A 26,916-nucleotide genomic window follows, 5' to 3' on the forward strand; every position below is an offset into this window, starting at 1 on the left:
GATTACTATTTTTAATTTTGCTGGGAAACATAAACTGGACCCTCTCAGGCAAATGAGGACATGTGGGAACCCTAGAAATAATGGAGAACCTAGCATACTGAAATCTTTGAGGAAGTATTTGTGGTTACTCTTCCACTGGGCAGTATTTTGGAATAAATTGTAGCAGGAGACCCCAATAGCCACAAAAAAAAAAAAAGAGTTAATATTTAAAAAAAAAAAACCTCTCTAAGAAGGAGGGCCAAAGAAATATTATAATGGCATTCTGTGACACAGGCATGAACTGTTTGAGACTGTAACAGCTCCCCAGACTAAGGTGTTATAAACTTGATAAGACACGTTGAGAATTTTTACCTCTGTTTTTATTTTTTTGTTTGTTTTTCTTTTTGTGCAAAGTCATGGGGCAGATTATATTAAATAGCCAGGCTTCAGCATTGCCAGAACCAAGAGCTAATTTGTACACCACAGCTGTAGCTTTAGAACCAAAGGAAAGCCTTTGTATGTGTTTACTGCAGTGGGGAGAATAAAAGGCAGGGACAGCCATCTCAGCTGCACCAAATTTTACATATACGTGTGTGAATTTGTATATAATATACATGTACTTCCCCATGTGTTAGTAATCAGTAGTTATTTATGACAAAATTTTGTAAGCAAATCTGATGTAATTTTTTAGGGAGAGGCTTCATTATGACAATAATTAATTTTACTTTTTATCTACTCTATATTTCTACATTTTAATGCCCCCCGAACACAGAAAACCACTCTAAAAATCTAGCATCTTAGAATAAAAAATACAGTGTTTAAAATAATGATTTAAAGAAAGGAATTTGGTGCCAATATGCACGTTTTTATAATTATCCCAGGAAAGTTCCTAAGGGTTCCAAACTGCCTGAAGTTCCATTAATCTGGGCTAGGCTAAATTAAACATAAGATAGTTCAGCTGTGTTTGTTTTTAATTTGCAAAGGAATTTAGTGTTCCCGAAAGTGAGGGACTAGCAAAGCAGGCTTCAATCAATCAGGAATATTTTGGGCGTCTCTGCCAGCAGCATTAATGGGAAGGACCTGCTGTTATAACCCGCAGGCTCTTTGGCAGGTCCTGAAACAGGGAAAAGGGAAATTTGTAAGAGAATACGAAGCCTAAAAGCTGGTCAGAGAAAGAGGTGGTAAAACTAGTATATGAAATATTTAGCTAAGATGAGAGGGTTCTAGAGTCGAAAGAGACATTCAGAGAGTCACAAGGTTTTAATGAAATATTATTTTACAGTGAATCTATAACTGCATTCATTTAACACAGGCACAAAATTGAAAATTTCAAGTCTTACTACGAAACCTGTTAAGAACACATTTCCGTTCTCCCTGACCTCTGTCATGTTACCCAGCAACAGATTTTAACTTATTTAGTATTTCCTTCTGTTAGTTAGCACTTTGCTTCTAAATACTAAACTTTTACTACCTTCTTAGCTTATAAGTGTCAGGCATTAGCCAACTACAGACTATTGTGAAAAATAACAATTGTCCTCACCACCTCTCCACTATCTTTGGGAGACTTATAGTAGGGATCTAGTTAAATAAATACTATGATTTTGTAAATGGAATTCACTTCTGAGCCAAGTAAGTACAGTGCGATTTTTTTCTTACACATGTTATTGTTCTTCTGGTAACTAATATTTGTCTTTTTTTAATTCACTTAATTTTTATTTATAGTGAATCTTCCATAACGCTCAGACTCATGCTTTAAACTCATCTTGATAATATTTTACAAGCGGTCCAATACATGAAATAATTTATCAGTTCTATTTATTTTTCTAACCATCTCTTTTCCTATAGACATCTGATCCACTCATGAATTTATATTGGCTTCCGGGCCTGATGCACAACTATTATTCTGAGACTTCTTTTACTGCTGTCCTTTGGTGGAATTCTTGATTCTGGCTTCCCAATATCTTCTTTCTTCATTTATATTCTTATTTTAAGGCAGCATGCCTTCCAGGAATTTCTTTAAAAAGAATGCATGGATGTCTAGCAAAACAAAAACAAAAATGGGACAATTCTGAAGTTCTAAAAATACTTTCGTTCTACCCTCACACTTAAATGTTAGCTTGGCTTCTAAAATACTCAAAGTTAAAAATACTTCCCCTCAAATTTGTGAAAGCATTGTTTTATCTTTTTTCCAATGTGTTGTTTATAACACCTGATGCCATTCCAATTCCTGACACTTTATATGTAAACCCTTCCCACCCCACCTTCAAAACTCTTACAATAATTGTATTAATAATCAATTCTTGATTACTCACTGTAAGATACTACTTCATGAACTTTGTGTGCATTTAATAATAATCTAATCCTCACAATGACCTTAGGTGATAGATAGTGTCGATATCAACCCCATTTTACAGATGAGGAAACTGAACACTGACTCCAAGTGAACTGTCTGAAGTCATGCAGCTGATAAGTGGAGCAGATGGGTGGTGAGTCCAGGCACTCTGGAGCTAGACTCCATATGTGTAACCGCCATACCATCTTTCCCAGGTGTTCTGAAATGAGTATGTGGAATTTCAGTTTAGAGAAAACCATCAGTTATGGGAAACTATTGCATGGTTTGTTTTCTTCATTTTCTTTATTTTATTAGTTGAATTTTGGATACTCTTGGTTGTCTCTAATTTTTTTATACTGCTTTTAACATTAAAAAAATAGTTTTGTTCTGCTTTTTGGAAAATTCTGTGGGTGATTCAACCTTTCCATTGCCATTATTATTATTAATAGTAGTAGTAGTTAATTTCAGTGATCATGATTTTAATTTGCAAGGGTCATTTCCTGTTTCCTGGTTATTCCTTTTAAATTAATAGCACCCTGCATTTGTTTCATAGATGGAATATCTTCTCCTTTCTTTGAAGATACAGATGATACACTTAGATTTCCTGCTCCCTACTTGGTTTCTATTTCCCCTAAGTTTCTTTCTTCTACTGTGTGCTTTGGTCTCTCTTTTTCAGGCTGAAGTCTTTCCTCAAATGACTGGGGCTTATTGACTGTTACCACAGATGTCCTAGGGATGAGCAAATTTGATCATTGGAGGGAACCTCCAACATTGCTTTTAGAATAATTGAGTTTTTCAAGAAAATAATTCTTCAGCCTCCTGCTTGGGGTTCTGAAGTGGGTGTTCTGGTAGTTAGGATGAAGGATGGACACTGCGGGGGCTAGTGGTCCCACGGTTCGGTTCCAGACCTTCACATATTCTACTTTTAGCCTTGTACGTCAACCCTCTACTAAGCCTAGTGTCCTTGAGGCTGAAATCTGTCAGTGTTACCACTTCCAGAAACATAAGAATGTGTTTCATATGCGTGTTTTGAGAGATGAGGAAGAGATGGGTATTAGTCACCTGACTATGTTTGCAATTTTTTTTTTTTAATGGTTTCTCTGTTTTGAGCTCCATACCTATTTGTTGCCTCACTGGGATTTTAGCCACAAATTGACTCATTTCTTGTGGATATCTTCCTCTGTAAGCAATTAGACTAGCTTCCTTCTAAGGCATTTTCCATTCCTCCATGTGCTCTCTAACCTACAGCAATTTCCTGAAGTCCTCTATCCACTGGCTTTTTTTTTCCTGTTCTCTTAATTTCTTTTCCCCTTATGGATAGATTTATTTGTTTTACCATTAATATTGTCTTTACTCTTAGATTAGTGGAATTTTAGGAAGAGTAGATATAAATGTAAAAAAAAAATCAATGTATGTTTTTTAAATGTTTCTATTTTTAATATTGATGTGTATACTCTGCAGGTAAGATGACTAAGTGTATAACAAAGGATATACCAGACATATAATTAGAGTCATGTACACGCGGCTGTATAATACATGATTGAAGTAGTAAAACCCTCCACTGTTTTTCTTCTTTTTTTTTTGTCAACTAGTTAATGAAGATTTCATAGGGACATGGACTGGGACCTTTGTTCTGGCGATAATGAGAGATATAACCTGACACATATCAAAATGCATTTAGGCAAAGGATGAGAAATGGCTCACCAAGGAGGACAAATTGCAAGGAAATAAGATGACATCAGAATGATGAGGTAAGTGGAGAGGAGTGCAGAACAGACGGAGAATCTTGATGCCAGTGGCTCTCATATGGAATATAGAATTGCATGACTTGATCAATCACTGTTACGGAGAAGCATAACATAATTACTAAATTCATCCTCACTATTGCTGATACCATGTTACTAGCAGGTTATCCCCAGTATCATTCTTTTGTCTCGTATTTGTACCTGTCCCCAGATTTCCCTGAGATGTCCTTTTTCCCCTTTGAGGGAAAAATCTCCATTTCCAGGGTGAGTTTGCCAAGGTTAAGAAGAAAAGTTGGGTAAGATAAAGAAATTTTAGGGGAAGGTGAAGATGTATGGGAATGTAACAAATGTAAGGGGCGTTTAGGTATATTAGGGAGCAATTAAATTTCTTTAAACACCTCCAGCACTCCTTCCCTTGATTTCATGTTAGACTCAATGTCACTGAGAGAAGAATGAAACACTGTACTATTGTATTTTGCCAGGAGGGGTGTATTTGAAATCTGTGATAGTAGAACAGATACGCTAAGCAATAGGCTGATTACATCTCAATCATGGCAATTTTCAGACACAGCAGATCCATGTTTAGGACTCCAGTATGTGTTAGGATAGGAATCGATGGGCAAATTGTCTCCTAGTTGTATCCTGAGGCTTAGAAGGAGAGTAATGGAGAGAGGAAATAAAATGGTAAAGGGCTGTCAGATCCGGGAAAATTCATGTTAATAGTTAAGTATAGGGTACATTCCAAATTATGTGGCTATGGAATCACAGAGCTTGAGGAAGTTTTTTGATATCTACAGCTTACCTGTGTTTTATAGATAATAATAAATCAACTTTTTACTTCACATTGGATAATACTCTAAGTATTTATAACCCTTGACTCATTTAATACCCTCAGCAATTCTAAGAAGTATACAGGTGAGGAAACTGAGTCACAGAGAGACAGGCAGTTTGCCCTAGGTTACACCGCTATGGATATTAAAACCAGGAATAGAATCTATAGAGTCTGGTCCCAAAAACTTATCCACATGCATTTAATTGCTAGACATTTCCTCTCTTGAAAGGAACAAACACCCAAAGATGAAAAAGGACTCGGAGAGTTAATAACACAGCAGGACCAAACTACGTTTTCAGTCATGATTAATGATTTTAAACATTGGTATTCATGGCAATTGAACGTGATCAGAACCTATGACTCTTTTCATGGCACCAGCTTTGCATGTTAGTGTTATTTATTCATTACTTTTCAGTAATGGTATTGGCTCCCCCTAAATTAAACCTAAATATGGGACCACTGATTAAAGAAAAAAGTATGTTTATTTGTATAACAACCATTATTTTCTAACACTTGTTGCCTTTTATATGCCAGGCAATATGCTAGATAATTTTTTTCCGTTTTCTTACTTAATTCTCACAATATCATTGTTGCAAGTATTATTACATGTATTTTGCACTTGTGGAAACTTAAGGACGGAGGTTTAGAAACTTACGCTAGATCACAAAACAATTCAATTGCAGCGTTAGCCATCAAGCCCTGCTCTTTCAAAAAGCCCTTTTATCACTGTGTACCTTGACTCTTTATAACTATTACCAGTGAAAATTCATTTTGATTTTCAATATGTACCAGTTCTGTTAGTTAAAAAATAAAATGCATTCATTTGTGGGACTATAATTTGGCCTTTTGCTATTTAAAAAATTGCTATTTAAAAAAACTTGTCAATACAAAGCAAAACAATGACATTCCCTGTGTGACATGCATTGTTGGGTGCACATTATCATTTCTGAGTTTCTATGCATATTTTATCCTTATTAAAAAACGTATGCGCAGCTAACGTTTACTCAAGAGATGAATTATTTTGCAAGTGAAAAATGATAATTGTTCTATTCAGTCACATTTCAACCTTCCCATCACCAAAAGGGAGTCTTTTGCTAGACTCTTTTGCAACAATGTTTTTTTAAAGCTCTCCAGCCAGCTTTAATGATTGTAAAATATTTAGGTATTTTTTTAAATGTTGGAGACCAAATAGAATAATGCATGAAAGCAATAAATAAATAAGCAGACAAATCACATCTAAAGACCAACAGATAGTGGGGCTTTTACAGAAGGATCGACCACAGAGGTTTTAAAATCCGTTTGATAGTTTTTATTTGTGGTGGAGAGATTATTAAACAGGTGAACCTCTGCCCTCGGCAGAGTGCAGAGGAAGCAGTGATGAACGGTATCAGCAAAACAGCGAGACATGGTGACCACAGTTAAAAATATTGAGATTTCTGGAAGGAACATATAGTGAAGCTACTCAATCTCTGGCTATCCCCCACACCCCAACTTATCTGTGGGCGTACCTTCCCCAGGGGAAATTGTGCTCTTTGAATAATCAGGCATGTTCTGCCTCATCACTGTCTGCAATCTGGAGCGGTTCCTGAAAGGTTGGCTGGAAACAGCACTCGTAAAGGGTTTATGAAACTCACTCATCAGGACAGAGTTGGGTCACACTGACACCACGCTCTTGGACTGTAGACATGTCCGACTCTGTTGAAATGAAGGGTTTACAAGAGGGGATGCTTTTGATTTTAAATTCCTTTCTCACTCTCTTTCCTTTCTCTTGCGGTAATGCTTTTTGTATTTTTCGAAACTGTCCACGTTGGCATTTATACAAATGTCTGTGAGTTTTTTCCAGTAAGTAATCTTCTGCACTTTAATCATCTTTATTTTAAAAAAATTCCTAATACGTCTAATTTTTGACACACAATTTTTATTGATTACTAATTCATTTGGCAAACATGCCACCTTAGTCTTCATATTACTATGTTCATTGAAAATGACATAGAAGAAAGGGCATTTAGACCTACAGAGAATTAATTAGCATATAATTCTCAGTATATCATCTAGTGTTAATTAGCAGTTAAACTATCTTCTTGGGCATGACCTGCTGATTTCAATACAGTGTTCTATTTTGGAGACTCTAGGGGAAAAAACTTGAAAGGATATTCAGTCTTCATTTAAAAAAAAAAAGAAATACGGGATCAGAGCTCCACTTCTCCTGTGCTTTAACTCGTATATATTTTCCTCATTTTGTTCCTTTCTTAAATCTGTGTCATGGGCATTCTGTCTTACTCTTCTAATAACAATAACATAGCAGCCAGACCACTACTAGCTGTTAAGAGTGAAATAAGTATTCACAGAAAATTTTTTAACAGTTAGAACTTTTTTCTTATTCACAACTTTTAGAGAACTATGACCATGATTGCTAGATAAATCTGTGTTTGAATTCATCTTACTGTTTTCTGTTTTCTCACATTTTAATACACGTATGTTTTAGTGGCATACAGCTCTTTGAGGCAAAGCAATTCATTGAGAAATCTGGCAAGTCATCAATGACAAATTCTGAATTCTTAAAAATGTTTCATTACTGCTAACGCAATGATTGTGTATCTGGGAGTTTTGTTTATGTACATAAAGAAATAAACTCATTTGAACCATTGCTACAGAAGGAAAAACTTTTAGCACATTGATTGATGTATATATATATTCATCATAATAGATGATTGTAAGAGTGGCTGAATCATTCAAATTTATCTTTGAAATACATAATTAAATATGTACATATCTAAAATGTCAGACATTCAGAACCCTTTAAAAAGTAAAGAAATGGCATTTCTATCTATTTAAAAAACGCTCGCATGCCAGCCAGGCCTGCTGACTCAGCATTCATGGGGCATCCTGTCCTCACTAGCCTTCCTCCACCAGCTTCAGGCCTGGTCCTCCTCACGCTGGAACCAAAACCTGGTCTCTGTGTCTGTCTCTTTCGTGACTATCACTTTGGTTGACAGCTGTCTTAGGCTGGTAATAAGACCAAGGAAGTCAAAATACATCATTTCTAAAAAGCTTTCATGGCTTTTGGATTTATAATCATACTGAGAAGGGGTTCATCATTAAATTATCTTCTTCACCAAAAAGAGCAGCTTACGTTTGGACAATTCGCGAAGTATTTTCACATACGTTATCTCATTTGATTCTCACAGAAACTCGGAGCAGGTATAATTACTGTCATTTTACAAATGAAGAGAGTCTCAGAGAAATTCAATGGTTTCCCAAGGTAGCAAAGCTAGATAGATGGATGGTGGTGACATCAAGAATAACACTTAGGTTTTTGATTTCTGCAACCAATTGTTTTCTCACTTTATTGCTCTTCAGGATATAGACCTCAAGGGGAGGGCATAGCTCAGTGGTAGGGTGTGTACCTAGCGTGCACAAGGTCCTGGGTTCAATCCCCAGTACCTCCGTTAAGAAGTAAATAAGGATATAGACCTCAAACCCTGTATTTTACTGACTCCCCTTGGGCTGGAGGACTTGGGAGATAATAAGGCAGCAGGGAAGGTGAGGAAATGAAGAGTGGAGAGAAAGCTGATCTGGAATGAATTTAATATAAAGTTCCTATCACACGACATCCCTGCATCCCAGGGCATGTTCCTTTCCAAGATCATTCCTCCTATTACTCCTTAATGGTGCTTTTAAAAAGAACTGAGATGTTTTCATCTTCATTTTATAAAGGAATAGAAATGGGCTCCTGATTTGTCTGAGAATGAGGCCTCATTCTAAATATCCTCAATGTGAACCCTAATTTCCTATGTTGCATATTTAAATTTATACATTTTTTAGGTAAGGTTCTGGAAAATATGAAAAGTGCAATATTTGTACAATCAGCCCCATCACTTTGAGTCGATTAGAAACTTGAATGACATGTATTACAAATTCTTTACACATCGAGCTTTGTGTTTTTAGGGCTGTCCCCTCGGGACAGAATAAAAGCTCAGGGCACTGACTCTGGCTTCAGATGGCATAGGTGCAAAGCCATGTTCTGCCAGTTGCTAGAATCTTGACTTCTAGCAAGACAACGGATGTCTCTGTGTCTTAGTCTGTTTTAAAAATTAAGTGAGGTAGTACACTTGTAATTAATCAATACACACTGGCTATTACTTTTACTATCAAATATTCAAAGAGAACAGAGAAGTGCCTAGCAGCTTATGCCATCTCTTATAAAAATGGTGTTCTGGACAAGAGACTGTGCTCTTTCTTCCTTATTAATTAACTTGGTATCACCACAGTTTCCATATTTCCATGTAATTTTTGGATGATCTTCACTATATTAGTTTAGATGTATATATATACATATTTTTTGTGTTTGTGTGTAACACAGTAAAGCCACATTTTCATATTTCCCAAAGTCTTTGAAAATAGAGAAAACAGGGAATTTCATCAATTTGCTAATAGTTTGGCTACACAAAGCCAAATGATTGATTTTACCTTAAAAATTTTTTAATGTTTTTAATAAATAAAATTGATATTTTTTCTACCTTAGAATTAAGTTAACTAGTTGATGTTGGCATGTTATGCACCTACTCTGAATTAGGTATTTTTGGAAATTGTTCATTGTGCAGTCTCTTAAAGTACTATTAACACTTTTTTTTTTCTGCCAGCGGTTTGAAAATATTCATGCAGCTTTCAAAAATCCCTAATTTATTTCCATGTAGGAGATCATATATTGGAAAAATCTGACTCAGTATGAAATATTTACAGTAAAAATTATTTTGCACTAATAAGTGTACTTAAAATGGGTTTATACAGAAAGTTTTTTTCCCTTCTTCCAGCTTTACCTCTATTATAGCTTTTTATTGAGCCTCTCACCTTGAACACAGGGAGTTTTATGAAGAGCTGTGATGTACTAAAAGTAGCTACCTAGCTGTCAAAGTTATCACTTCAATTGCAAAAGCTAAGCCCAAGTTTTACAAAGCTGGTCCCCTCATATCCTTTCCCTCCTCTTTTCCCTTGAGGAAATTTTTCTAAAAAAGTTTGGTAACTGTTTCCTTCTTTCAGTTCAGAGTCACCCTGGTTTGGTCCTTGAGAAAAGAAGACATGCTATTGAACATACGATTATAAAATCTTAATCCAGGCACTGAAGGAATTCAATCTGATTTGCAGTTTCCAAATCAAATATTGCATACATTTAGAGAAAACTAGAAATAATAGCATTTATATCTCTCTGTCTGCCTCCTGCGTCTATTGTCTTTGAATTATTTCAACCAGCTTTTCATTCCTTTCAAGTCTCAAGTTCCAGGGAGATCTATTTCTTGCATGGTGGTAGCATAATAGGGGTTAATGGAGTGACCTAGACGTCTAGATGAGTCATAAATTTAAACTGGTTGGCTTCTTTATGAAGTCATGGTAGGGAGAGCGGTGTTAAGGAGGAAATTCTTAAAACATAAACTTTCCTTCAGTGGTTTCTGAAATGTGTTGTTCCATAAAGTTGAAAGAGTGCTTTACATTTCTTGCTATCCTGGGTGACAAGGCAAAGTGTCGTATATTATTTGATAAGGATGAGTTAAAAGTGATCTCACTCTTATTACAGATGCCCCAAGGAGGTGGTCTACAAAGGTTGAGGTAGCCTCAGGGCTTTCTCCTGAGATGCCTCAAAGAGTCTGACTGTATGTCTTTCCTGAAATAATAAGTATTTGGAGAAATCTATCTTTCTTTGATTTTATGATTCTACATCTTTGGAGTTTTTATTTAAAAGAAGACTTTAAAATTATAGACTTTTTCTTTTTAAAAATGATAACGTTTCTTTTTCATTCATTCTGTACATTTAACATTCTTTGCTTAAGCAATATGAGGCAGGAACTTAGAAGCTAAGAGGTAATAGCTTGAAATGGGAAGAACCTCCTTTCAGGGTATTTACCTGTGACTATTAACTTGCAAGCAAGATGTAGATGGTGATCACTTTCATTCTTCTGTTTCATGTCATACAATCATGTGATGGCATTTAGTTTCTTTTAGTCGTCAAGAAAAACCATTGATATGCATGGAAGATGTGATTCTCTTCATGTAATCCAAATGAGTATGCTTTGAGTTATCTTGGTAATTCCTCTTTCACCCTAATTTTAAAATGCAAATTGTTCCTTTGTTACTTTTTTAACTCCATACTGACAACTTTTTATTATGATAAGATACACAGAACATGAAATATACTACTTCAACCATTTTAAAATGTATGATTTAGTGCCACTTACTAATTACAGTGCTGTGCAACCATCACAGCTATCTACTTCCAGACCATCTTCATCGCTCACATCCATGGATCAGTCTTTCCCCATTCTCCTTTGCCCCCAGCCCCTGGCTACCATTAATCTGCTTTCTGTCTCTATGGATTTGCCAATTCTGGATATTTTATATGAATTGAATCATGCATGGTTGTGGTCTTTTGTGTTTGGCTTCTTCACTTGGCATGTCTTCAAAGTTTATCCAGAAGGTAGCATGTGTAACAGGGAGGAACAAACGTGACTCCATATTAGGTCTGTTCCTTTAGCTCCAACCCTGTGCTCTGTTTCCTGGGCTTAGTCATGCTGGTTCTGCACCTTTTGAAGAGAATGTTGCCTACAGCCCAAAATATACAAGGTAGCCTATTCTCAAAGCTCTGAACTGTAAGGGTATAATACTTTCTCACTCATATACAGATAAAAAGTTGCAGAATAGAATGTAACACTTGTCTTGTTGGAGGTTTACTGGGACACCATGACCTGACCTACATGGACAGCTGCAAGAACAAAGGATTCTGAGACCATAAGCTTGAAACAACCAACCACACCTTCTCCCCTTCTTAGTATTAAAGGAGCCTCAATCCTGACTTAGGGAAGATGGTTCTCCAGGATATTAGTCTGCCATCTTCTCAGTCTTCTGGCTTTCTGAATAATCCTTGCCCTAACACCTCGTTTCCCAATTTATTGGCGAGCAGAACAAGTTTGGACTTGATAACACATGTATCAGTATTCATTTCTTTTTATGGCTGAATAGTACTCCATTATATGACTATACCACACTAGGTTTATTCATTTACTAGCCGGTAGACATTTGGGTTGTTCCCACCATTTACTTTTATAATTGATAATATGACATCCTCAGGTAAGATTTAAGTGAGTATATTGCTTGCTTCAAGTAGTTTGCAAACAATCAAAATCCATTTGAAAGGAGACAGGAATGTTCCTTGGAATGCATCTTGTACTATTCTGTCTTCCTTCAAGGCTCTGATCTAATGTGGTGTTTGAAATAGAGACTTGGTCTTTCAGCAAGTGGAGGCTGCTCTGCCTCTTCTCTCCAATGTCCTATGTAACTTAGACAATGAGTTCTTGAAAGGCATTTTTGTAGACAAGTAAAATCTAGCTATAATAGAAAGGTTATTTCTCGTCAAATTGGTGATATGCCTATTCCATTTACAGCAATGAAAAACAGAATAAAAAGAGATTGCATTATGTTTCATAATTCCAAAATATCCTGAAGTGAAACTTGAATTCATTGTTTTGATTTTAAAGATTCCACAGCTCATGGAAATCAGATTGGCAGCTTTAGGTATGAAGCAATAACTTACCCCCAGCATTGTGTATTGCATGTTTTGAAAATGAAGGTCAAGACTCTGAGGTTGCCCCATCCTCTTGCAGAACAGCGTGATGCGATCTTTAACTCCACTTGAGCAGCCACTAGAGGCAAGCCAATGAGACCTCAGTTTAATGTCTCAGCTGAAGGGCAGACAGGCAGAGCCATTATTAATACCCGACAAGCCGAGAACTCTGCCTCAGTGTAGTTAAGACCTCAGTGACGGGCAGCGGCACTTTATAATTTATAAGGTTGAAAATGGATCGAGACTCTTTTTTCTAAGAAGAAAATAAAGTCATAATGCATTTTCAACTGACGCTTACTTGCACTTAAGTGGCCCTCAGGGCATCCCATTAATGAGGATCAGGGGTTACAAGAAACAGGGATAGATATGTAAAGATGTTGAATTAACATCTTTTTCCTTTCCATAAACCTGAAAAAGCACACAGTGTCCTTTCAGCATTTTTGATAAACATATACTTAAAGTTAAAACCGCTACTTGCAGAGCCATAATACTATATGAAGCCATATGGTAAACTGTCTATCTTGGTGATTACAAACCCTGATTTTATAGCACCCTAGGGATGTCGTAAAAAATTGAAAATTATTTTTAATTAAAAATGCATGGTAACTTCAATGTAACGCATTCTCTATAAACCAGAATTCCTCTAAAAAATAGATTTACTCTAGTCTCCGTCTATATGGATTTTTGTGCCAAAAAGATTTCATGTTAGGTGCATCTATCTAAATAGAAACAATTTGAAAAATTAGCATTGGAGAGTGCATTAAATCATTTATTCCTATTTCCTTTAGGACTGAGGTAGCTACAGAATCAAGTTGCACACAGTAAGACATATCGCCTCAATTTATTGAGGACTGGGTTAAGAATCATGTTTAATTTTGTATCTTTTTTTCCCTAAAAATTAAAAAAAAATCTGGCTCACTTATATTACTAGAAATTTGTTCTATTCTCAGGAAGAGAATGAAATTTGTAAATTACCTTAATTGTGTGTGTGTGTGTGTATGCATATATATTTTCTTTTAACACATTAAAGACCATTCAATTTTATTAATTAACATATATGAAGTTCACAATAATCTAAATAAAGACTTTCTAAATCTCTCTGTGATCCTTCAAAAAACATATTACATGCATTCAAGAAGCATTCTTTTTCTTCTGATATAATGGTCTGTGTATTGTGCGTTTTCTGGTTTTCAAAACAGAAGCTAATCATTTAGTAAACATGGATATACATCAATTTTATGACCTTTTAGGGAAGGGTTACCTATATTTTCCTTGGCTATCTGTGAAAATTTCTTTATTTCAACCATCTCAACTAATATTGATGACTTTATTGCCACTAGGGAGATACATCTAAGACATACAAAGTAGTCTTTCAATCTCTCAAATAATATGTAAGAATTACCAATAGAAAGATAACAAAAAAAATTGAAACTAATAAGGAAATATCATTTGCTCTAATAGCCAGCTCTGAAGCCAAAGTTTCTCTTACAATACTAATGAGTGAATGAAGAAAAGAAGCTATTCTTAATGTATTTCTTAACTTAAGCATATATTAAAAGTGAAACAAAAAATGGCCTGAGGCTTTGTACCCATGGCTGTTCTAGGAATCAGTTGGGAGAAACCATCATTTGTACACTCTTACCATGTATATGCCTGCATGTCTCACCAGGAACTTGACAAGACCAGAGAGCACATGTCAATCCTTTCCCACTTTGATATAAAACTTCATCAGCCTCTGAAGCAATAGTCAGACGATGATTCATAAGCAAGGTGTTTTTACATTGATCTCGTGTATATTTTATTTATATTTTAACTTATGTTTCCTTAAGTTAAGGGAGTTCCTTAGGAGTTAAGGATCACTGTGTTTTAGTGATTCTTAACCCTGTGAAGGCTTTTTCTTTAACTCATAGTGAAGATGTTTCATTCCCAGTGAACAAAAAGGAAGACCTACAAGAGATAAGTATTAAATTAACCCTACAAAAATGTGCTACCTATTCAAGCTACTTGCTATTCCTCTGTCTCAAGCTCACAGAATGCATGGACAGTTACAATACCAGGGCACTAAAGGCATTGATCATACAGAGCCATCATTCTCTTGAAGCTTACTCCTAATTGTTGTACAAACATTGGTTTACTTCTGCTTCATGAATTTTCAAATTATATCTTTGATGCCTCTAAGATGAACAGTCTATGATTCTCAAGGCACTTTGATTTTACTATTCAGTCCTCCACATATTCATCCTTCAGCCTCCGTCTGCTTTGGTGCTAACTGTGGTTGACATTGGGCATTTAAAGTAAAACATGGTCTCTGACTCCCAGGTGCTTGCAGGATAGCAGGAGGTGACAGACATGTAGAGAAGTAATAGGAATCAGTTATTACAGAGGCTATCATAAAAATGCATGCACTATAGTGGAGAACAAAAAAGGAAATGTTTCTTTCTACCTAAAGTTGAATAAGAATGCATAGAGATGAAGAATAATATTTAATGCATACTGACAATTGAAAATAGAAATTAAATAAGCAAACAAAAGAAACAGTAAATGAAAGTGAGCACACCAAAGAGAAAAAGAGCCTGAAAGAAAAAAATATGGGAATAAAAAGATGGAAGAAAGACTTATAGAGGATTTCTTTAAAGTTATTAACAATAACTGAAAGTAAATATTTCGATAAAATGTCCTTTAGAATTTTAAAAATTTTATTCTAGAAAGATATTGATGACTGATCAATTATGGAATAGAGTCTCATTAAAATCCTTGTAAAGAGTCTGACTTTTCCTAACACAATTCTGGAATAATACCCTGGAATCAATAACCTCTTTTAGCAAATGTATTATTTTAGTCTATGTGTTAATTCTGTAAGAATTACTGTTTAATCATCACAAAAATGGAATAATATAGAATGCCAGTTAAAATATACACATACTTTCAAGCCATTAGACCAGCACATAGACTTTTTAAATGGCTAGTTGGATATTCCATAAAAATTTAATTAGCATTTTAGAATCAGCAGTATCATGCTTCTTGCATTAAACAAACTCATTCAGAATACTGGCTATGGAGTACTGGCAGGAACCACTGGTAACAATCGGAACAAGACATGACTTCCTTTAAAGCACAGCTTTCATGTTGACTGATGTAGAAGGCAGAGATTGTCCCCTGCAACATTTTAAAATTTTTTCTACACAAGGTAAAGGAGCAGAGCAAGTTCTCAAATGACAGTTTTTATGTCAAATACATTCTGGCATTAGGTAAATTGTGTTTTCTATTTTGAGAACTTTTTCCAATGATAGATCTTTCAGACTTTGCAAGATTTTGGAAAAACCTCCAAATTTAGTCTGATTCCCATGGTTTGTTAGTTATTATGGGGCTAGGTCATGGAGTACCAAGGATGAAAATCCTCAATCCTGGAACTTAATCAGCATGCATAAAACTGTCATTAAATTACATAATTTATATTTTTATTTTTAGTCCTATTTTCTTTTTTTCACAGTTCTCATGTATCGGGGCTCTATTACATGCAAACAAACATGCTATTAAATATAGAAACAATGAAACCTAATCTAGAGAAATAATAACACATTTCGTGGAAATTAAACCCATTTATAAAAGGTATGAAATTTTTAGCAATTTTAAGCAACAGGTCAAAATGCAATATAATTCTCCACAAATTGAAGAATTAAGGGCTGAGCTGATGAGTCAAAATGCGATAATTAGGATGTGGAGTAGACCGATTTCTGAAATGTTTGAAAAGCTGTTGACTTCCACGGCGTCACATAATGACACCTTCCTGCTGTGATAGTTTGTACATCATTAACTCGGTTAAATGGAGCTGCATTTTCTAGTTTCTTCTTTCCAGGTTAGGTTTGACCATAGGAGAGATTATGTGAGATTTGTAAGGCCAAAGTGAAGCGGTGGCCATTCCTCTCTAAAGGTCAGTGTAGCTCACACGCGGGTCGCTGATCTGTCTTACAGAAGATGATGTGGGGCTACAGCCAGAACTGCAGAGACTCTAGGTCCCGTGGGGCCACTCAGTTTCTTCCAGCTGTGGGTCAAGTGAAGAGAAGCGGCTTCTTCTGCCCATCACCACGTCATCAAGCTGAGAGGCCGTGACAGACAGAGGTGACCAGTTGTCTTCATGGTTTAAAGCTGTCCTTGCTTTCCTCTGGGTCATGCCTAGCTTTTCTTCCTGACTGGTGGCCCTCCTGATCTCCAGTAACTTCATGATTTCACCAGATACTCCCCCCAGCATCCACAGGTGCATAAGGTGTACTGCCTATAACTGATCCTTTATTTTATCACTTACAGTTGTTCTTCTTCCCTGACTGAACCCTAAATAATAGAGAAATTCATATCAGAAGGGCTCTGGGGGAACAGAACCTTATGAAAGTGTTCTTTGAAATGACCCTGTGATGTCTGGAATTGGTTATTTGATCCAATTATATTTCAAGACACTGATGAGCCCCCGGACAGTGGTAATGTAGAAGCGGTGAATCCATGGCAAAGGGTTACTTAGAATATCATCTGTAGACATCTGTAACCAAATGTTTGTAGGAGGACCGAGGTGACTATGTAATTTTTGCCATAGACTATTTTATAAAAATAAGGAGCACAATGTTTGGCTGTTGCTTTGAAGTATTCCAGAAGATGTGGGGAAAATACACAATGAGTTCAGACTTTTAACTTTCCAGTCAATAATAAGAGAGGGGAACACTTCTAAGCCTGCCCAAAAATAAACCTTTATTTCCTATAGCTATAGGACTGAATTTTCTGAAAACCAAGCCCAAAGTGTAAAACTGATATTTTGGGGTAAATTAAAAAATCAATTAAATTTACAACTTCAAAACATCTCTTTTTTTAGTGTGTGTGTGTATATATATATTGAAGTACAGTCAGTTTACAATGTTGTGTCAATTTCTGGTGTATAGCATAATGCATCAGTCATACATGAATATACATATATTCATTTTCATATTCTTTTTCACCATAAGTTACTACAAGATACTGAATATAATTCCCTGTGCTATACAGCAGTAAGACATGCTTAGCATGCGTGAGGTCCTGGGTTCAATCCCTAGTACCTCCATTAAAAAAATCATAGATAAATAAATAAATAGATATTAAAAAGTCCCTTAAATATAGGAAAATGCATTAAACCTCACTCATAATCAGAGAAATGCAAATTTAAAACCTGATATCATGTCTCACCTATCAAATTGATGCAAATTTAAAAGAATAACTTTTTATTTGCAAGTCTGGGAAACCAGGCATTCTCATACAATTTCTGGTAGCCAAGCTCATTAGTATAAGCTTTGTGTGAGAGAATCTAAAGGTCTATACTGATACCAATCAATCAACCAATAAAAATGAATAAATGAGACTAGGAAAGCTTTCCCTTACAAGAGAATGGCAACTCATAAATGTGCATGTATATGTATTTAGTGTTTGTGGGAGAGAGAGTGGGGAGAGGAGATAAGGGGGGCGGGGAAGGATACAGAGAACACAGACCTGGGTTACATCAAATAGCCCTCAGTGTAGCTGACAAATCTGAAAGTCGTGAGAAAGGGGCCACTAGTTTTAGGAGGCTATTGCAAACAATCGCCTGTAAAAAGATTTTTTTTTTAATTAGGACTAGTAACATGGCAGTAAAAATGGGAGGAGGTGTAAACAACAAGGCTGAATATTATCAAATTATTAACAAGGAGAAGTGGATGATACTGATGAGTATTTGGAATAGGAGAGGGGGGTGAAAATGATTTGAAAAGGAGAGAGATCTATTACACAAATTTGAAAAAAAATAGCAAGACCAAGGGTTACCTTTTAATACTTGTCCAAATAGACTTGAGAACCTAACACAAACCCCTAGAGATGTTTTGGAGGGACTCTATCTCTGATAAAAATTTCAGTGAAAAAGGGACACAACATACATTTTTTAAAACTTTCTATAGTTGAAAGTTTCAGGACAAATCTCTTCTACTATTAAATGAGCTCCTTAAATTGAGGCTTTATTATACATAAAATAGGCCAGTCTCTTAAAAACAAAGTATATTTTAATATTTATATATGGTTATTTTATTCATAGCCCCACTTCATTATCTGCCAGACTGCTGAAGTAGAAGAGAAACTATCTCTTAAATCTCTATAAACATGTGTTTTTATGTAACAATAAGATTTAATCACTTCATGTTATACCTGTAAAACTATGAAAAAATCACATACATTCATGGGTGGTTTCCATCCTAAAGTACAGTGAGAACTTGTTTGCTATGCCCCAGTAGTGAATCTGTTTGAGCACCAGTTATATTCAAGCAGAACTGTTGAAAAGTTATGGGAATATCAATGTAGCAGATAATTAAATGTGTACAGAATCTATTAATGTGTATAATTAAGACAGAACATCATTGGAGTTTATTATGAAATTATAATATCCTGTAATCATCCTGAAAGGGACTGCTTGTCATGTTGGATTGCTTCATTATGGCCAAGTAGTTACTCTTACTTGAAGTTGCAGTGATTAAAACAATTAGTATAGGGTTAGGCCCAGTTATAAAAGTTGCAATAAAAATATTAACAAATCTAAATGTGAGCATAAGGACTGGATTTTAACATGCAGCATTTCTTTGGAGACGGATGAAATTTATTCTATCGCACTGTTCTCAATTAGCAAGAGATGGCAGTGCTCCATCCCACTTAGTGGCTGTTAGTGCAGAATATTGGAAAATACTTTTATGTACTTTAGAGCTGCTAAATCTAAGTGGAAACTGATGAGAAGAAACATGTCAACAGACTTATAAATCATGTCTCTTACTGGCTGTGTATTCTCTATGCCTCAGTGTCCTAATGTACAATGTCGTGATAATCCATGAAAGATTTTATCATGAAGATAAATTACATACGTATAATTATGTGCAGAATCATACAATATCTCTCAGTATGTGTGTGACATAATAAGCAGTGAGTGTAAGCTATTATTATTATTGCTGTTACTATTACTGCCATTATTATTGATTTATTATCCTTTTTTCTCTTACACATTTTATTTGACGATCTGCTTAGAGCCCAGAAAATGATATTTTATTGCCTTACTGATTTAAGGCATCAGGAATGCCTTCCTTCCTTTTACAAGTATTATGACTAATGTCATATGAGACTTGAATGATCCTTGAAGGTCAGTCTACAAATGGTGTGTGAACTAAATGATAACTAAAATAATTTTTCTTCATTTGTATCGTGGTCCATTTTATACAAAGAATAAGAAAGCTCACATAGTCCACCATTTGTCTTCACAGGGACTCATGCCTAAGTTACCACATGATGTTTAGAATTTATATTATTTTGCAGAGACTTTCAAAACAGGAGAGTCTATGAATCCCAATAATTTCCTTCTCTCATCATCAGTTTTTCTCTTCTACTGGTGATTTGACAAGGGTGGTATCATAGAGTGGGGTGGGGGGTAAACTGTGATAGGAGTGGGTTCAAGAGAGAAGGGAAAAGAAAATTTAATTTTTAATATGTGGGTGTAAATTTTGGGAAAAGTAGTTCAAAAGAGAAAGACAGAGCTGTGGAGGTAAAGAAATGCATAGAATAAACAGAGAGATTTTTGTTTGTCTGTTTGTTTTCTAATCTTTGTCTTTACAATGAGCCTAGAAAAGACAAATTTGTTTCATATGGAAGAGTTGTCTGGAAAGGTCAGAGTAAGAAAGTGTCTATCAGAGTAGTCTGTAAAGAATGAAAAAAATTAAGGAATTTCTGGGCCCAGATCCTTCCCCTTGACCACAGGTCAGAGAATGCCCTTGGAGCATCCCACTCCCCCAGCACCTTGGAATTGTACCAACCATCCCCTCAGACTGTTGCTCAGGCAGCCAGATCCCTGTCCTGAGATGTGAAACTCCATCCAAGACGCAGAGGTGGTGAATTGGAGGCAAGACGTTAGTAAGAAGGAAAGGTCAAGGGAATCTCAAAAGTTGCAAACGTTTAAGACCCAAATAGTCCCTCATACTTGGTGTGCCGAATTCTTCTTCCCCGAATTGTTTTTCTCCTTAGCACATATGGATTTGTTTGTTGTCTATTAGCCCCTCCTAGAATGTAAGCTCCACACGCTATGCTTAGAGGTCCACGTATTACTTGTTTTTGTTTTTCTTTACACTGCTCCATCTCCGACTCCTGTTAGATATTAGGTGCTCAGGAAATACTTGTTGAAAGAATGAAGCATCTTAGGAGATTCAGTTTAACTTATCCATATTGGAGAGGATAGATCAAAGCAGCAAGTCACATGCAGATGAACTGTACTAGAGTCAGATGAACACCACCAGCCAACCAACCATAAAACAACCCCTCTCCCCGAGATCCTCAAATTAAACATCACTTGGCAATTCTGACAGTCTTCAGGATTCACACAGCACAAGTCTTTGGAAAAGAAAAATCATCAAAAACAGACCATTCCTTTTTGGTTTAAGTCTGAAAGATCTGAAGGATATCTTGAGTATATCCTGTATTTTGGGACTTAGAGACACACAGGTGAATTTCATTTTGGTCTCTTAAACATCAAATGGATGCTTAAAATGCACTCAAATGTGGCAAAAGCAATCCCTATCTCAACAGTGCCTAAAATGAAAAATCCACCCTGGTGTTAGACAGGTGACTTGGTCAGAGCTGGAAATTCCTGTTCTCTTCCTAGCTGTATGTGGACTGTGAATTTAACTACACGTATCACTCAGAGATATTCTGAGTTCAGTTCTAGACCACCGCAATAAAGTGAGTAGCTTAGTAAAGTGAGTCACACACTTCTTTTTGGTTTCCTACTGCACATAAATTTATGTTGACCCTGTACTGTAGTCTATTAAGTATGTAATAGCATTATATCTAACAAAACAGTGTGTGTACCTTAATTTAAAAATAATGCTGTTGCCAGAAATTGTGTCTATGAACTTACTTTATGCAGGGATGCTGAAAACCTTCAATTTGTTAAAAAAAAATGCAGTATCTGCAAAGTGCAATTAAGAACAAGAGACGCCTGTATAAGGTGTTTGTCACTTGTATGTGTGAGGTGGCCATGGTGGAGAATATCTACCCATTTTGTCTTGAGGTTGCACATTGCAGACAAGAGGATTTTATTTCATTTAACAATGTATGGTGGTAAAAGGAACTATGGGAATTCTTCCAAATTGATTATTTTCATAGGCCTCTGAATCCCAACTTGGAAACCAATGGGAGGATATATTTACTTTAATGAGAACATGCTTTCCTGTAGTGAATTTTTATAGCAAGAAAATGGAGATGTCATTGCTAACGGGGGAGAAAAAAAGACCTCTGAGGTCTCAGCTTATCCAGCTCTCTTGATTTGAGATGCCATTAACCACTAAATTAATGCAAATATAGCTTAATGAAATGTTTCTCATACTGTGATCATAAAATATCCCTGCAAAATACCACTCTGCACTTAATAACTAGGAGAGCCAAACCAGAGTACTCCACATAGTGATTTTCAAAAAATATGAATATTTCCCACAGATTCCTCAAACACTCAGAAGATCAACACAAGCCTCAAAGGTCAGTCTAATTATAAGACAAATTTGGATTGATTTGCAATCATCTCTGTCAGATAGATGGCAACACATTCAGTGATGATGATTCTGGTTACAGTGAGCCCATAAGACAGGATACCAGATATAAAAGCTGTGTTAGACACTGTGTACTCTGCGTGGCACAGATCATGGGGACCTCACTGGAGTAAAAGCTTCCTTCCCACTCCTTTGGGCCAGTTTCTGTGGGCATGTGCAAACTCAGGGACACCTGACGTGTGCTTCATACACCAGTGAAGTACTGCTGGGTAGAGCAAGCATTCAGAAACTCATTGTTACACTATGCAAACGCATGATATTTTTTTACTAGTCAATTTTCCAGCATTTTGCAAAAGTATTGGAATGTACTGGATTGGAGATGAGAAAGTAATAATAATCTTTAGTCAAAGATAACCCGAGAAACACCATCCTAAACAGGGTTTATATTTGCTTTAAGGGAAAACTGGGGAGCACTGACTGAGTGTGAGTCAGAGATGGTTTGACTGGAATGTATTGTGGGGTAGGAGAAAGGAGAATAAAAAATCTAATTTCATCCCCCCAAAAGCATTGTTTGGAACTACATACATAAGACTCTTAAGATCAAGTGAAAATGACATCATTTGATGAATAGGTTCTTGAAAGTTAGAATGTTTTTGATTTTACAAATATTTTCATTGTGTGGATTTCCGGAATCAAGAGAGTAGAGAGTAGTGTACATTGGATTGAAGGAAGAGAACATTATCTTCGATTTTAATAATATAAATATTCTCAAACAATGGAAATTATGTCACCTTCTCAGAGTATAAAGAGTAATATTAGCTAGCTGTTCAATTCAACCCATAAAAACCAAGTAGATTTGGGATTTCTAAAGTCCTAGCAAAGTGTTTTGGGCATATGAAAAGGTATTAAAAACTTTTTTAAAATCTAACAAAATTAGTTATAACCCCCATAGTAGAGAGTATGAAAGTGGAATGCCAAAGACATAGCTGTCCATTGGGTTAGGTGGGTATGATAAAAAGAAGATACTGAATCTGAGAGTGTCTCTGTCCACCATGTAAATTCTTATCATCTTTCAAATTTCAAATCAAATGCTACCTTCTGTGAGGAACCTTCTCATAATAGCCTAGTCAGACTATTTGCCTTTTTAATATATCTCTATTTTTATCAGCTATCTTGCTATAGTATAATCATTTGTACAATTTAAAAAAGTCCAGCCTGGAACCTGATGGCAGGGAGGCAGATTTTCTCTCTTCTTATCTTTATAGTTTTTTTTTTTTTTCATACAATGTAGGAATTTCCTTGAACTTGGTGCCTGTTAAATAATTAACAAGAGCATTCTGGGCTCTGGAGAGCACCGGTCATATATGAGAGTGGATAAATGGCAATAATATTAATCATGATAATGATGGATACACACTGAACACTTACTGTGTGCTGGACACTGTTCTAAGCATGATGCAGGTTATCATTTAATCCTTCCATCGGTAAGTGCCAGAAACTCAGAATAACTGTAGCTTAAACAGAAAAGGAGATTATTTCTCTCAGATAAAACAGCCAAAGATGAATGCTTGTAATGGAAAATGGTATAATGAAGAGGTTAAGATAACAGATAAAATCTTGAGAAAGGTATATTATTAAAAAACAATGGTATGAACACGCGAGAAAGCATTTGCAAACATTCAGAAGCCAGAACAGTTTATTCCTCAAACACTTTGACAAGAAAGGATAATAACAAGGTAACAAGAAACATAATGCAAGTTTGTGACTTTCTTGGCCAAGTGCACTCCCTAACCCTGGGGGCCACAGTGGACAAAACTGCAGACTCATTTCCTCCACTTGAGGTGGCAGGAATGAATATTAAGCTGAAAAAGCAGGTAGAAAATTGAAAGGGATGATCGTGGGAGAGATTCCAAAGATCTGAGATCCCAAATCTACAAACCCTCCACCCAGATTCCTGAATGCTAGACAATGCATACTCAGGAAACCTGCTGGGAAATGGGGGAAAACAAATGAACAAAAAACAGGAAGAGATGGGAAAGGATACTAGTTGAAATTAGTGAATTTCTTCCATTTTTTCTTCTCCATCTGTTTTTCTTTTTAACTGAATATATCCCCTAGCTATTCGTAACTTTGTCAGGAGAAAACTGAACAGGTCTTAATGACTTGAGGTACAGGAAGATAAAAGCAAAGGCTGGCAGAGAAACCAGAAAATTAGAGCCGATTTCCAAGAAGTAGGAAAATCACAGGCAAGGTGAGACCTGAAATGTGAGAACATAATCTGCCCAAATCCTCGGCGGACCCCAAAGTATACAGGCTTGAGGGAGATCACGGGGAACCAGGCTTCATAAAATAAAATTAACTAGCAGCTGAAACTGTAAGAATTGAGCAGAGATATCAGCTCCTGCAGACTCTGGGAGAGCTTATAACTTGAGTCTATGTGAATTAATTGCCACTAGGATTAAAAAACAAAGAAACAAAAGCATCCAAGTTCTTCTCTGAAGAACATGACAAGATTCAGAGTCACTATATTACCTCAAACATTCAGTTTTCAACCAAAAAAATACTAGACATCCCCCCCAAAGAAACTCAAGAGAATGTGTGACTCCTATTAATAGTAAGTAAGAATAACTTCAAAGAGCTACTATATTATGTTTGAATAATTTTTAAATGTCTCTACTAAGGAAACATATGGGGAATCTCAGCAGAGAAATGAAAACTTATCTTAAAAATGAATTTTTTAAAGATGAAATGTATAGTAACTTAAACAAAAATTTATAGCATGATCTCTGCAATGGACTGGAGTTGTCAGAATCAGTGACATTGAAGTTAGAGAAATGGAAATTACCCAGTCCAAAGAATGGAGATAAAAAGATCAGTAAGAAGTACACAGAGTCACAGAAATCTGAAGAGTAATACCAAACAGTACGACACACGTGTAATTGGGGCCCTAGAAAGAGCAGAGAGTGAGAAAAAGGCAGGACAAAGTGTGTAAAGATAATGGATGGAAATTTGACAAATAAGGTTAAAATATTAATTTATAGAACCCAGAAATCCAATGAACCCTTAGCAGTATAAACCAAAAACAAAACCTTCCCAAGTACATGACCATTAAACTGCTAAAAGCAAAGATAGTGAGACATTCTTGAAAGCAGATAAAAGAAAACAGTATTTTAGATCACAGGGGGATGACAATATATTTAATAAATGACTTCTATGAAACCAGAGGAGGCCAGAAGATATTAGAACAGCATGTTTAAGTTAGTGGTTGTGGAGAAGAAAGCATGTTAACCAAAAAATTCTATATCCAGTGAAACTATCCTTCAAAATAAAGATGAAATAAGGCATTTTCAAATAAAGAACAATAGAGGAAAAGTGTTGCAGAGAGACTTTGAAGGGCTTCAGGTTCAAAGGAACTGGGAACTGGGAGCCCATATTTCCAGGGAGGAATGAAAGATACCAGAAATGGTAAAGATAAATGCAAATATAAAAAACTGTATCTAGGAAAACAGATTGGTGGTTCCTCAAAAGATTAGATGTAGAATTACCATATGATGCAATAGTACTCCTATACACCCCCTAAAATTGAAAACATTTCCTCATAGAAGTTCATGTATACCTATGTTCACAGCAGCATGACTCACAGTAGCCAAAAGGTGGAAACAACACACATGTTCAGCAATGGATGAACAGATAAACAAACTGTAGTATGTCGCATCCCTGCAATGGGATCTTATGCACACATACAAACGAGTCGATATGATACCTGCTACAGCATGGATGAACCTCAGAAACATTATGCTAGTTCAAAGAGGTCAGGCACAAAAGGTCCCACATTGTATGATCCCATCTATATGAAGCAGCCAGGTACATCCATAGAGATAGGATGCAGATTAGTGACTGCCAAGGGCTTTGGGGGACAGGGAATGGGGAGCAACTGCTCAATGGGTATGAGCTTTCCTTTGGGTATAATGAAAATATTGGGAATAGATGGAGTTGGTGGTCGCACAATATTATGAATGGACTAAGTGCCACTGAGTTGTTCACTTTAAAAATAATTTTATGCTATATGATTTCACCTCAATAAAAATATAGTAAAAAAGTCTACAGTATCTACAAACTACATTCTTACTAACATGTCTGTTAGAGTATAGAAAGAAAAAACATGATACTATATTACTATATTATTAGGTTTATAACATATGTAGCTGTATTATATATGATAGCAACATTTGCACCAAACATAGGAATAAATGGAAGTTTCCTACATTTTACCTGAAGTTTTCAAAATCCATTGGTCTATTTTGCATCTTGAATAAATGTTTTAACACAAGCATGCTTTTGTAACATCGTATTTTGGTGGTTTAGAAAATATTAGGCCATTGAATGATACACGTTTTTCAAATATTAACACATTTTATTTTATAACATTAAAATCAAATTGATTAATATAACTATTCTATTCATCAGAAAAGTTTTAAAATAATCAGATACAATCAAGCTCATAATGGCAGGTGTAAGTTTTTCAAAACTCTAAATTTCTTTTGAAAACTCAATGTTCATCTTTAACAGCAAATACTATCAGTTATTTTCCATGAAATGACAGGCTTGCATTGTTCACTTTTAAGAATATATTTGCCAAACAGCCATATTTGAAAAAAAAAACCAGCAAACCAATATCTCTCATGAATACAGATATAAAAATTCTTAATAAAATATTAATAAACTGAATTTCCAAAATATTCAAGATGGATAACAAATTAGGATCAATTGGGGTTTATTCCAAGAATAAAACATTACTTTAACATAAGAATACAATGTAATCTACATGCTTAGAGAATAAATGAGGAAAGCCATATGAT

General features: G+C 35.7%; 1 long non-coding RNA gene across 2 annotated transcripts in view; it reads left to right on the forward strand.

Annotated features, from left to right (window-relative positions):
* Nucleotides 1–16,760, forward strand: part of LOC140685420 (uncharacterized) — a 231,485-nt gene extending 214,725 nt beyond the window's left edge. For both annotated transcript variants that reach the window (XR_012075942.1, XR_012075943.1), the window contains 2 exons: nt 3,904–4,062; nt 16,473–16,760. This is a non-coding gene — a long non-coding RNA (uncharacterized lncRNA). The remainder of the gene's footprint in view (nt 1–3,903; nt 4,063–16,472) is intronic.
* The last annotated feature ends 10,156 nt before the right edge of the window (nt 16,761–26,916 follow it).

The sequence above is a fragment of the Vicugna pacos genome, chromosome 9 (genome assembly GCF_048564905.1).
Source record: "Vicugna pacos chromosome 9, VicPac4, whole genome shotgun sequence".
Taxonomy (NCBI): domain Eukaryota; kingdom Metazoa; phylum Chordata; class Mammalia; order Artiodactyla; family Camelidae; genus Vicugna; species Vicugna pacos.